Source organism: Camarhynchus parvulus, chromosome 8 (genome assembly GCF_901933205.1).
Source record: "Camarhynchus parvulus chromosome 8, STF_HiC, whole genome shotgun sequence".
Classification (NCBI taxonomy): Eukaryota; Metazoa; Chordata; class Aves; order Passeriformes; family Thraupidae; genus Camarhynchus; species Camarhynchus parvulus.
In genome coordinates, this window is record NC_044578.1 from 13,051,463 (window position 1) to 13,064,022 (window position 12,560).

The 12,560-nt window shown below is 43.2% G+C and overlaps 1 protein-coding gene across 18 annotated transcripts in view; it reads left to right on the forward strand.

Annotated features, from left to right (window-relative positions):
• Positions 1–12,560, forward strand: part of ADGRL2 (adhesion G protein-coupled receptor L2) — a 383,827-nt gene that overhangs the window by 224,418 nt on the left and 146,849 nt on the right. For 10 of the 18 annotated variants that reach the window (XM_030953163.1, XM_030953172.1, XM_030953168.1 and 7 more), the window contains exon 1: positions 2,639–3,471. The exons of 2 other annotated variants lie outside the window; for them this stretch is intronic. The gene's annotated coding sequence lies outside the window, so the exon portion shown is untranslated. Of the gene's footprint in view, positions 1–2,638; positions 3,472–3,806; positions 4,325–12,560 lie in introns of those variants that run through there. 6 more of the 18 variants (XM_030953181.1, XM_030953171.1, XM_030953175.1 and 3 more) reach the window with 2 other exon arrangements.

A 12,560-nucleotide genomic window follows, 5' to 3' on the forward strand; every position in this document is an offset into this window, starting at 1 on the left:
GTAGAAAGAAATATGATTCCAGAAGTTTTTGATGAAAAGAGGGAAAATGAACTTCAGTCCTACATTTGAATCCACATAGGTGAATTCACTTTGACTTCTGCAAATATTAGCACAAAGCCTAGTTCTGCAGTTCTTTTCAATCTTTTTGTAGGCAGAAAAAAATTAGAGAACCCAACAGAGTTTTTTTTTTGTTGCAAACAGAAGAACTTCTCTCTCTCATGTCCTCTCAAAGGAAAACCATCAACCCTAGATAATTCTTGTATCATTGACAGTTTTCTGGCTAAATCCTGTTCTCATCAACTAGGCAAAAGTCTGTTAGCTCAGGGGTATCACTGCTTATCTGCAATTACATGAAAGAAAGAAAGAGGAAGAGAGAGGAAGAGAGAGAAAGAGAGAGAAAAAGAGAAAGAGAAAGAAGGACTTGTTAATGATAAAATTTAAAACTTTGGTAAAATCATAGCAAGTCAATATATATATCTTTATAGTTCTATGACCCTCCTTTTAAGCATGTTTCTGTAACAGATGCATCCAGTCCTTTCAATGAAAATCAGCTTCTAATAAAATACATTAAAATGCCTGTATAATTTAATTCCACTAGAAATGCATAAGGGGTTATTTAGGGTTTATACAGGTGTTTATAAGGATAGCAAGAAAGGGCAAACACTACATTAGGAATACACCAAGAACTTAATAGAGACTCTGCCCTTTTGCTATATGTTGCTCTCACAGAAACCCATACTTTAACTATATATAGTAGGTACAAAACTGTTACATAGACAGATGATCTGTCCTTCCATTCTGTTTGAGGCATATTGCAGATTTAACCAAGTTGAAATTGGTCTTAGGAAGGTGCACTGCTCACTGTGGCAAAACTCCTACTTTGGTCCTAAAAGCTTAAGATTGTTCTTCTACTCCCCAGTCCCCTGGACAGGCACTCTGAACTGAGGAAGGTCAGCATGGCTAATGGCATGTCCATATTTCAATGATTTCTAGATATTCACCCCCAAGACTGCTGCTAGCATTGTTGAAAGTTTAATGTGGTTTTGAAGAGCCCTGGACCAGCTCTGTGGTTCTCAGTAATCCATATTGCAAGGTCTTTGAGACCCAGTCTCCTTTTATCATGTCATGTTTTTATTAATACATGCTACAATTTCTAAACACTAATTGCACAGGTATGCAGAGACATCAAAATGATTAAGTAAAAAAATAAATCATTACCATTAACAAAGGTAATGATCCTGATTGTAGGTGTTGTACTCTGGATTGTCAATGTGCTTTGGACCTAAAACAGTTGATCAAGCCCCAAGTGGTCCGGCCTAGTACATGCGATTTCGTGAGTAGAGGCAGTTGAGAGGATTTCATTTCAGTGCTGCAGCGAGGGAGGGGATGGTTAAAATCCCTAAACAAAGGGAGGGGGCAGTTATCAGGTCAGGTCTGAGCTGCTCTGACCGCGGCTGTCGCTCCCTCTGGTCAGCGCAGCCCCGGGCGGGCGCGGAGCGTGGGACGCACGCACGGCCCTCGCCCCCCGCTGGCACCGGCCCCGCCGCGCTCCCCGCGGCACCGGCCCTCGCTAATGCCCAGCTGCTTCGCCCTGACCTTGAGAGCTGGGAACTGCCCATGCTGCACATCCTGAAAGGTCAGAGCGGATTCTCTCGGTGTTTTGCATCCATACAGACGAGAAACACAAACCCTACAAAACTAGATCTGGTTTCTAAGAGCAGATTTTTGGGAAAACGCAACAACGCTACTAGACTGCGTTCTGTATCCGAGCACACCAGTGAGTCAACTGAGTATCCTTTAAATCGTTTCCAAGTGCTGTTTACCCTTGCCCTGACATGTTTTCCCTAACGCATCGCTGTGCCTCGGCGCGCCGTCCCTGCCGGGCAGAAGCCGGGCCATGTCAGTGCGAAGGGAAGAAGGAAAGGACCAGCGGAGCCGTGAAGGCGCTGGGGTGCCGGGACCCCCCGTCTTCCCGCCCTGCCTGCCCTCTCTCGCTGCTCGCCCAGCCGGTGAAGGATTTTTGGGTGATGCCGGGGAAGGGGAGGCGGGGAACAGGCGCTGCGGTGCGGAGAGGCGGCCCGGCGCGGCGAGCTCAGCCGGCCGGGCAGCTCCGCTCGGGCCCTCGCACCAGGCGGGGTGCGCGGCATCGCTGCGCGGTCGGGCACGGGCACGAAGGTGCGGCGGGGACGCCTCCGGCCGGCCGGCCTGCGCGCCTGCAGCCGCCGCGGAGGCAGAGGGAGGGGTGGCGGCAGGCCCGAGGCCCCAGGCCCGGCCAGCGCCGGGGCCCGAGGCGCGGGCAGGGGCGCCCAGGGGCGCCCAGCGGCTCCGCAGCGGCGGCGAGCGGCTCCGCGGCTGTGCGCGCCCCTCAGCATCCGCGGCGGCGGCGCGGGCAGCGGCAGCGCGCAGCCGGTCTGCGCGGCCTCCGGTGCCGAGCGGCCGCTATTTAGCCTTCAGCCCCCCCATCCCCCGCCTCAAATGAATGAAGGGCGGGAGGGGGACTGAAAAAAGACAGGAAGGGGGAGATTTTTGTCCTTCGCCGATGCCGCTCTACGTGATAATATGTTTATATGATTAGCTGAGCCCAGGGGTGGGAGCGCAGGGAGAAGGGGTGGAGATTGGAGGGGGAGGAGGCTGGAGGTGACTCCAGTTCAGAGCCGGCAGAGTCCGTGTCAGGACTTGGCGCTCCCCAGCCGCAGACGGAGCGGTGCACGAGCACGGAGAGGCTGCCATACATTCATTGGGATTTTTTTTTTTTGTGGTGTGTATGTATTGCGTTTTTCCCATTACCGCGCGCGTTACTTGCTCAGCGCCCGATCTCCAGTCGTTGGCGGGGCAGCAGCACAGGGAGGAAGAGAAGAAAATCTGAGGAGGGGCCGGCCCCGCACTCCGCCAGAGGCCAGAATGTCATCCCGGGAGATGTGAATCCGGTCGGTGCGAGCGACAGAGACACGGAGGAGGGGGTCCATTGTAACATTCGAGTTGTTCCCCGCTGCCCCAGCTGCTGGCATCGCCTCCTGATCGCTTCACAGAAGGGACTCCCGAGGCTGGGCACACACACTGCACTGCGCCCGTCCTCCTCTCCATTTCGGCTTTTTAATTTTTTTTTTTTTTACTGAATTTATTTCTTGTGTGCGTGCGTGCGGGAGCCTGGCTGCATCGCGCTTTTGCTGCCGAGCGGAGTGTGGGGAACTGCAGGAAAATGTTGACTTAGACCTAGAAGAGCCTCCCGGCCGGCTGCGTGGAGAAGAAGCCGCCCCTGCTCTGCGCTGCCCCAGCCCTCCGAGCCGCAGCGCCGGCTGCCGCCCGCTCCCGCCCCAGCCCACCGCCCGCTCGCCCGCTCCCGCGCCGCCGCCGGGGCCCCGGGACTAACTCCGCCGCGATCTCCCGCAGCCCCGCGCTCGGCGGGCTGACCCGGACCGCGGGTCCCGCCGGGGACACAGACCCCGGCCCGCCTTCGGCTCCCAGACATAGGTAAGCGGAGCCCCGCGCTGCAGCCTCGCCGCGCGTTCCTGCCGGCGCCTGCTCCCTGAGTCCTGGATGTTCCCCTGCCGAGCCGCCGGCAGGGATGCACTTACTTTAGGCTCTGCCTCGCCTGCCGCTGCCGCGGGCCCCTCGGTGAGCCCGCGGCTCGGGGCGCGGGCAGCGCCGCTCTCCGCACGGCCGCGCTCCGCCCGCGCGGAACGGCCGCGCTCCGCCGCCGCCCCCCGCGCCCTGCGGAGGGGACCTGCGGCAGCCGCGGCCGTCCCGCCGCCCCGCCCGCCCCGCCGAGCGCGGGGGCTGCGGGCCGGGGCCGCCCGCACAGCAGGCCCGGTGCTCCGCGGCGCGCCCCGCGCAGCGCGCAAAGTTGCACCCGTTCGCTAAATAATTACCTGTTGCGGGTGTATTTGTGTAACTCTGCCGAGCGCCCGGCTCCCAGCCCGTGCGGGGTGGGGGGTGCCTGTGGGAAGAGGAATAAATTACCCTTTGTCGGCTGTGGGGTGAGAACAACTTTTTATTTTCTTCTTTTTTTTTTTTCCTTTTTATTTCTATTTATTTTCACATGTAGAAATCTGGGGCCATCTGGAGACAGAAAACAGTGTGTCATGAGGCACCGTTGCTGTGTCTGGCTCTAAAAATAACATCTTGTTGTTAGTCTGCGCCGGCCCTGCTGGGATTTGAGCGCGGTTTGTCAGAAAGTAAAGAGCTCTGCTGGTGCTCAGGTGTGTTTTCTTTGCCCAGAAATGCCCCTGTGCGCGACGGAAGGAATCCTGCGGAACAAATGTTCTGCTGTTTGGCTTCCTCAGACGCCCCGGCTCCCTCCTTTTGTTGCTTGCCACGAAAAGAGGTGCCATTTCGCATCATTCTGCAGAAATTGTTTGAATTAATGCAAGTGTGAATTCTTACCGTTTGAAGGAGGGTATTAGCATATCAAAGGTTTCTTAGCTCCGGCTCAATTGAGAAAACTTCAGCTTGTCTTCCATTTGCTTCCAAGAAGAGGCCCAAAGGGCAGTGGGAATTGTAAAGGGGTAAAATGGGGAGGTGGATTTGGGTTATGTTTCTGAACTTTTGCTGTTTTGCAATTATGCGAGTGAAAAACAAGGTCCCTCCGCTGCAGAGCCCTTGCAAGCGCTCGGACAATTACACTCTATTGATTAATGGTTTGTTCCGAGCAAAAAAAGTGACCTTTTATGACAGGCACTGTGGCGTGGTTTCTGATTCCTCCTCTCTGGGAGGGGGATTTAGAAAGTGCTTTCTCCCGCGCTCTTGCTCTGGTATGGCCTACACTTTACTGTGTGGAGGGATGAATGGGGAAGACCTTCTAATTACTTCAGAAAACAAATGAAATCTTGTAATAAAAGACCTCTTGGTTCCAGGCCTTTGAAACAAATATGCTTCCTTCCTTAATGGGTGGGTAGGCTGGAATAATAGATATTTTTATGGAGAGTTTTAAAAGAAGTTTTTATCACCACCAGCCATATGCTTCCATTTCCTTTTCATTCTAGAAAAAGTGAAAATGAGTAATTCTTGTAATCTCATTTAATCAGTGATACTGTGTTTACAAAGATAACCTAATTTGTGGTTAGTATTACCCTATAATAAATAATTCTCGACCAGCTATGGCAGGAGTGCTGTTTTGGTGGCTGTGTAGAACATTTATCGCATTGCAAGTTGTTTTACGAGACAACATATTCATAGTTTTTTATTCTTTTGTTAGTATTTTCTTGAGTTTGAAAGGAGATGTGGCTTGGCCTACCCTTTTATTACCTTTGCAAATCAATATTCATAATCCAGCAACCCAAAAGCCAAGCAAAATCCAGTTATCCATCAATAAGTTGGGACCTTTTCCAGGGACCAGATGTTTCTTGGTAACTGTATTCTGGTTTATATCTCTGGCAAAAAAGAACTTCCTAAATTTCCCTTGCCTATTTCTTCTTTCCAAACCTTTTACTTGAATGATACAGATACTAAAACAGGTATTTTGTGTTTTTAAAAAGTTAGTTTAAGTCATTGATATGTAACATTTGGTCTGTTGTTTGGGTAGGTTTGTTTGTTTTATATTTTTCTTTCTTCTGATTCACCATTTGGGGAGTGTTTCTTTTACTGCCATGAAACTGATGTGCCTTTAGAGTGGGATATTCAATTTCAGGCTTCAATTTCCTTTCATGTAATGAAGGAGCTGAGTATATATGGTATGTCTTGGTGAAAAACACTGCAGTTGATCAAGTATTCTGTTATTCTTAGATGGACACAGCTATTTGGGCATTTTGTAAATAGATGTATTTAGTGGTCCTAAAATTAGATAATTACTTTCAGGTAATTTCCAGCAGTTTATTTACCTAATGTCTTCAGCTGTCTGAAGTAGTACCTTTTGGTGGTGTAAAAGGAACATATTGATGTAATTGCCATTATCACACTTAAGTTGCTGTTAACTAGTCTGCTTTGAATGCAGAGGGCTATAAAGAAAGCGCATTATCCTTTCAGCTATTAGGGATAATCTAAAAATTGCCTTGGAAATGTTGCACTTCGGTTTATGTGACGGCAACCTCAAATTCGACAAATCTCTCAAAGGTAAAAAAGTAGTAAAAAGAAGATTTTCAACATTCAGATGACAAAATTGGATCACTTGGAGAAAAATTAATGTGCTGCAGCAGCACTTCAGCTGCCATTTTCAATCACTGTGGGTTACTATGTGTTGGCAACAGTAAAAAAGCATAGACGTTCAGATAGCTCAGGGAGCTGGTAGTTGGGGGAATCAGGATGTTGAATCATGTGGGGTAGAGCAAACCAATTACTTCAGGTTTTGACTTGAGAATTTCCAGTAAACATTTTTTTTCTGGCTTTTGGCTCCCCTGCTCATTAATAGACCAACATCAAAGCAGACAACCAAACTTCCAAATGTTATAAAAACTAATGTAAAGATACAGATCTCACATGTAGTCTTGCAAGTCTTAATTTAAAACAAGCAGTTGGAGTTTTTATTGCTGCAATTTTCACAATCAGCAGAGACATTAACACCAGGCTTCTGGGTGTTTCCCTTCTTAAAATGAGCAAGAGGAAAGCTTTAAAAAAACCAAAGTGTGCTTAGTTAGTTCTTATTTGATCACTTCAGAAGCTTTCTCAATGTTTTATTTATCTCTTACCACTTTGAATGTGTAAAGTCAGGAAAGGGGGTTACTCGGGAATCTCAGTCTGTAGTAAGGGAAGCACCTTATTAAAGTTTAAATAAGCAAGGTAGTATAGTCTTAGGAGTTTGTAGTCTTTATGGTTAATAGTATGTAATAATATGGTTGGTTTTATTCTGGAAATGTGATATGTAGGCATGGCATTTTGATGAATAGATATTTTTTTAATCAGAATAGTTGTGATGAAGAAAATTTCCTACAATTTTGAATTACAGGTTTTTTTAAGTCCATAATTTTCACTTAAAGAGAGAAATCTCTAGTTAGGCAAAATATTTATCAAAGTTTTATTTGAAATACATTTCTAGATACTGTGTCATAAATTCATGTAAATTGTAATAACCATACAGTAGAAAGCATTGTTTGATATCTAGAGAGTACAGAAACACAATCATAAGTTTCTACTGAAATTTAGATTTAAATTTTATGTATTTCCAAGACCTTGCTCATCCTCTGTCCACCCAAAATGTTGACATGCCCGTAAGAAAATACTGTTACCTTGTACTATGGCTCCTGCTGGGGATTGTGCCATGCCTAATATTAATGACAAATAACCTACCAGTAACACTTTATATCAAAAAATGCGCTGTGATTCCTCTGCATTTCCACTAAGGAATATCTGTGGATGGCTGATTATACAGGAACTGGAAGTAGCAAATAGTGATTTTTACCCAGTCAGCTGCAAGTGCAGAGTAGTGGGAGTCATATCCATGCACAGGTAGACAAGCAGTCAGTTATGAACCAAGACAGTTCAGAGCACAGGCTAGTGAAATTTGTAGTCAGTCATGTTACTTGGAGATGTCATATTAAACAGACCCTTTCAAAGCGTTTTTTAGGATTGATGTTTGTGATGTACAAAAGTGATTTGAAATTATGAGAAATTTGCCTCCTTAAGTATTTATGTGCAGCTTTTAAACTTAAAAACTGTCTATTATTTCTAAAAACACACTCTGTTTGAAACAGGTAAAAAATTTTGACCATCATGATTGTAATTGGATGTCAAGAAAAATGGAAAAACAACAACATATTTTAAGGCCATTCTCAATACTAGTAGTTAACAATCATGTTTAATATTTAAATAGTTTTCGAAGATCGCTGCATTTTGTTTCCAACAGTTTTTAAAATAAAAGTAGCAGGTGGTTCTGGAATACTGGTAACTTATATATACCTGGTGTAGAAAATACTTCTGGTCTTTATTTAGCAAATGTGATTCCTTTTAACATTCTTCATTTAAAAGGTGAAAGATGACAGGCTTAAAGCCCTCTTCAGTAGGTAATTTTCTAGGAGTTCATGTTTCTTTCAGCCTGTAATATACAAGATGTGTTTCTACAGCATGGACTGGGAAGATTGTGTCGCTTAATATCAGCAATTTAGTTCTAGAAATACACTTGCTTAGTGAGTGCTGCGATCTGACAGCATTCTCTAGATGCAAACTGATAGTTAACTAGAAATTGATTCCAAAGGGAGGAAGGAAAAAAGTCTTCAAATTCAGAATCATAGCACCTCCAAGTTATGGATTGTTACATTAAATGGAGCATTTTATGGGTTTTAGAAGAATATGTAATATGCATATGCCATGAATTCATTCTTTCTGATTTTCATGAGGTATTCTAATGATTCAACCAACTTTAGCTTGCCGTTTACCCAAATTATTTAGAAATACAGGATGGTAAAAAGCATTGCAGCCTGACTGAAGCAAGCACAATGCTCAACACCTGCAGGTAGAGTGCAGTCTCTAGCAAAATGCTGTTGATTGTTACTCTGGTGCAAAGCAAGCTTAAATTCAGTTTGCTTAATTACAACAAAAATGCTTTTTTATGAGTAAAATATTCCATGTTTGGGGAATGTTTTGTGTGTTTTCTGCTAAGTAAAATCCCATCACACTTCTATACGTTTGTTCGATTATCAGAGCAGCTAAGAGGAGGAAAAAAAAATCAATTTACCCTGAAAAGCACCAGAAATAAGATTACTTTGGCTAGTAGGAACTTGCCAGCATTGTCTAAATTGCTTAATATTATCAAATGTTGCCATTTTTCATGTTCAGTAAGAACGATATTGACTATTCTACATGTCCAGGTCTGCTGTTTGTCTATTTCTTTATAAGGTATAAGCATGTCTTATATTTTTTCCTACAATAGCAGCTGCAGATAAATCGGAGGATCTAGCAATAACTTTATAAAATAGATGGAATAATACCATTCACTGGAGAAATAGTATTTACTTGAGATAAGTGATAACAACTAGTTTTTTTCACTTGTTGTTCTCGTAACAGACAAATGTAAATACCTTAGCAGACATTTCAGAGTGAAAGGCGAGAGATAAAATGTAATTACTTTTCAGGGTGGCTCTGACGATTCCCATGTTCTTGTCTGTAACAAAAAAAAAAAATCTTTGCTCATCACCTCAGAATATGAAGGCCATTGTTAATTCTCAGTTTAAAAATATTTTCTGATTTCTAATGTTGACCTCAGTATTCGTCTTTAACTCCTCTGTGTAAGCTGGAATCCTTATAACCATGAATTCTAGTTGCTGTTATCCAACAGAGCATTTAATAGGGCACCTAATGGACTCTGCTCCTGTATTTTTCTTGAATGCATAGCATCTTGCTTCATTCAGTCACCAAAACTAACTTTGCTACAAGGACAGGCAACACGACAAGTTAGAATCAATGGACCATTTGTAGGTCACAAAGTCAGTTTACTGGAATTTCAGAGGAAACTGGTTGAAAAGAGAGGACAAATGTCACTTTGAATAGAGATGTTTAAATCAGACTTCTGCCTTAGGGTAAAATTTAGGTCTGTTGTAGCCTAGATGTAATGTCTCCCTCTACAGAGCACAGCATTAATCATGGCTTGACAAGTGATCATGGGCTGAGAGAAATAGGGCCTGTCTTGATTGTGTGGTTATTTTTTTTTCTAATCTTAATCTCTTAGGAGCACATTATAAACACTAACATTTACACAAAAAGATTTAAGTATCAATGTCTGTGTTTCAGTAGTGAGAGTAGCTAGCTTCGGAGGAAATCTAGTTAGAGTTAATAAGAAGCTACTTGTGTTTCTTACGTAGATTCAGTATCAGGAATATTTTCCTTTTAACGTAATGCAGGTCTTTTTTGTCTTAAGAGATTTATTTTATGCCATTTTCTCATACAAATATGGTAGAGTCTCGGTCTGCCTGTTTTGTTCCTTGGTTTACTAAATACCTCTAAATCTTCTTTCTTTACCATTGTTTTACAATGTGTTTATCACCCAAGAAAGATATTTCCTTTTGCAAAGCAGGCAATATAGGGAAAAGGGGGAGCAGTTTTTCTAAAATGTAACACAGATGAGTGGTTTTTTTACTATGTTTATATGTAAATGATGTGTTACTTTGTTGCATTGGGCTACAAAACTGGAATGAAATAACGCGAATGAAGAGTGCTATTTAAGATCCTGAGTTCTGATACTGTACAAATTGTGTTTAATACTTAAATAAGGGATGTCTTGATTCATAGATAGGTGTGGGAGTGCATATACATTTTAGGTAAAGAAGGGAATTTTCCCATTTCTTGGGCTTTTTTGCTGCTTCCTGTGGTGGGGGCAGTGTGGGAGCAGCTAAGCACTGGGTGTGGACCAGTGCTAGAGAGGTGCATCTCCTTCATGGAGGGTTACATTTGTGTCAGCAACTGTTGGAAAAATAGATAATATCAGTAAAGTAGCAGCAAGACAATTTATTACTGGAGAATGATGCTTTAAAAATTAGAGTACTTCTGTCTATCCGGTTGCCTGTGGATGTGATAAAATCCCCAATCTCTCGTTCAGTTTGCGCTGCTGCTTTCCTTTGTGCCCTCTGTTGGTATTTTCCCATCAGTCGACACCTCACACCGATTACTGCTCTGAATCCAGATGACAGAATAATAACGCCGATTACTGCTAAAAGTTGTTTCTAGCAGCTGGGGAGGGGATGACCGACCTTGTTCCTGACTATCAGACTTGCTCTGCTTTTGATGGGCTCGGGTGTGCATAGAGAAGAGAGCCTTACTGTGAAATCAGTGCTGCAGTGGTGGAGAGCGATCACATGCCAGAAGGAGACTTTAATTCACTTTTCTATGTATTCTCTGTAATTTTTTACAGCATTGCAGTCTACGCTGGGGTGAGCAGTGTTCAGAAACAATTCCTTCTCAGTAGGCAGCGTTGCTTTTAAATAAAGTGACATTTTAAGAAAATATTTCTGAGAACAAGTTCTGCTGTTGACTCTGCATTTCTCTGGCAAATTCCCGATGCCTGTGTTGATGGTAGGCAGAATTCTTTTCATCTGATCCAGGCATCCTTTCATTAGACTATTGCACTATTTTTTAGACTTTTTCAATGTGAAGTGACCATTTTGGAAAAACCTGCTTTCCCAGAATGAATAATGATTGAATCTTCATTTTGAACAAAATGAGTGTTCTACAGAAGACTAATTCATAACTATTTTGTTGGCAATGTCTCCAGCAGCTTTTATGTGCTTTAGTCTAATAAGTGTTTCTTAAATGCAAACTGTCAATTGGTGAGGGTGATTCTTGTGTAAATCAGTATAAAGTGCTTAAAGGAGAGAAAGTGCCTAAGCAGTGGTGGATTCCTGGTTGAGCTTCTGTGCCAGGAACATGGGTGTAGCCTGAGAGTTGTTTTGAAGAGAAAGGGGAGGTGCAGGCTGACATAATCTGAAATTGAGAAGAAATCCTTTTGCCCTTCAGGCAGTAATCTTACCCGTGCTTGAATAGAGCATCATCTCTCCAAAAAGTTGTTGGCTTTTTTTTCCCCCTGCGCTCTTTATTTCCTCATTTGAGCAGGTGTATAATAGTATCTCACAGTAACTGGTTGATGATCCAACTGTTAAAGATATTCCATCAGCAAAGAAGAGCTCTATTTGCAGCAGTCTCATCCTCTTGAACCGAACACCCAAGATTTGTCTTATGTTTATCCTATGTAATGGCTGTAGCCATACTGAAATATCAGTACTGAAATGGCTGTATCCTACTGAAATAGGACTATTTTCCGCCTCCTTTTCCTTTTTTTTTTTAAGCTGATTTTGAAAGCTTGAAGGGTTGTATTTTGGAGTTTGTTTTCCCAGTGAAAATTAAAGCTGACACAGGGCATATGTGACTTTATGCCCAATGTGTATGCATTCATTTTATGAATGTTCTTCATCAGTCTAAGGGCACTACTTGCAGAAAGTGAGATTTCGCTCTGCAAGAGAAACAAAACCACCGGCATACATTTGTTCTTGCTGTGTGAGAAGATAAATTAATGTTGCCTGATGGCTTCCCAGTTTTTTGGGTGTGTGCTAAAGGTTAGATAGGATGAAGGCTTAATTATGATGTACTTAATATTTATAGCTTCATTCATTGAAGCTTTGTCCCATTTGCATTGAAGGGATTTTTATCTAGAGAGCTCATCCCATTACGGCAACCAAACTTGAGACTTTTGAAGGTAAGGATAATGTCTTTTGGGGAGAAAAGCAGTTTACTTCCACTTGGATGAAAACTACATTGTTACTTCATGATTTGATTTAAATTGATAGGGATTTTTTTTTAAATATATATAACTTAATTTTCAAGATAACTTACCATTCAGTTCAATTGCATTTTAAACTTTGGTGGAGTGCATGTGTAATTGTATCCAAAAGTGACATTAGGTTTTTCCTTCTAGCAGTAAATAGAATGAAGGAATGCTGCTGCTTGGTTGGTTTTCAGTTAGACAAATGCATCAGATAGGATGAACTTGTTTTACTGTTAGGGGTGGTCTTTCATTTTTGTTTAGCTCTGGATAAACAGAGCCATTTTTAAATTTTCTTTTTTCTTTTTTTTCTATTTTATTTTTTCTGCATGGAAAGCATATAGATGACTTTAGAAAAAGAAATTTTTGTGACTTGATATAGGAA